This window comes from Dipodomys spectabilis, unplaced genomic scaffold, assembly GCF_019054845.1.
Source record: "Dipodomys spectabilis isolate Male_0828 unplaced genomic scaffold, ASM1905484v1 ptg000269l, whole genome shotgun sequence".
Lineage (NCBI taxonomy): Eukaryota > Metazoa > Chordata > Mammalia > Rodentia > Heteromyidae > Dipodomys > Dipodomys spectabilis.
Window position 1 is genome coordinate 2,174,974 of NW_024870946.1, and position 1,171 is coordinate 2,176,144.

The following is a 1,171-nucleotide window of genomic DNA, read 5'->3' on the forward strand; positions in this document are numbered from 1 at the left end:
TCCCATACTTCCCCGTCGCCATCTTGGACCCCCTCGAGTTTTTGCTTTTTTTATTCAGATATAATTTTAATTTATCTGTTGAAATGAGTACTAAAGAAACTAAAGATATTTCTGGTGCTTATCTGAAAAATTATACTTTAAAATATTCTGTATTCTGTTTGTATAATGCCCATAATCTATTTTATTCTTTCCTAGATATAAGACTTTGAATACTACATTGTTTTATAATATATAGGTTCATTAATAAATGTGTCCTTTCAGATTGCATTCCATACCAAAACAGTTTAAGATTCCTTTTTTACTAGGTCTTTATAGTATATTTCTTTGGAATAAAATGACAATGTTGTCTAATTTTAAAAGTTTTATAAAGATTATGCAATGTAAAGGCCTTTCTAAGGTGAATATTTAACTGATGTCAAACTAACTTTTATTTATATGAATTACATGTATTGTTACACTTGTAATTTTGTAATCAACTTTTTAATAATTGTTTTTCATTTCTTGCATCTGAAGAATGAAAATTATGGAATAATTCACAGATTTTCATATCATCCTTTGCAATTGCCATGTTAATCTCTATATTGGTGTAATTTTGATATATGTGCTGCTGAAGCATATAATGTCCTCTAAATTAAGGTAGTTAATGATGCAATATTTATACAGGATTATATCCTTGGGTGCCTATATGTAACAAGGAAACATTATTGTTCCTATCAATGCTACTGATCTTTCCCTAAAATTCTGTGTATAATGGAAAATAATTATATTGTTCAATTGATTGCTCACGTTTGCAATTTTTTTGTCAATGACTATTTTAAATCTTTTTCATTTTAGATTTAATCATACTTTGAAGCATTTTTAGCTAGGTCCAAAGGGGATGGCTTTTTCAAGTACTTATTTATCCAACTGAGTTAGCTCTGTGTAACTAACAGATTCAAAGTAAGCCTTGCTTAAGAGCTACTTCAAAACTTCTGCAGCTGAAATTTTCCCAAATGAAGTCTCATTGGCACAAATGTCTACTTGACACTTTACCATTCTTCCATGTAATATCAGACCAACCAGAATATCTTACCCTGATAGTGTAAATTGTCTTACTTGAACAAAACAAATCTTAGTTCCAAGGGATTATAGAAAGATGAATATTTCAGACAGAACTTTTCAGACTAGAAGG

General features: G+C 29.2%; 1 pseudogene; it reads right to left on the minus strand.

Moving 5' to 3' along the window:
• Positions 1–517: 517 nt before the first annotated feature.
• LOC122125988 lies at positions 518–616 on the minus strand (annotated as a pseudogene).
• Between the last annotated feature and the right edge of the window lie 555 nt (positions 617–1,171).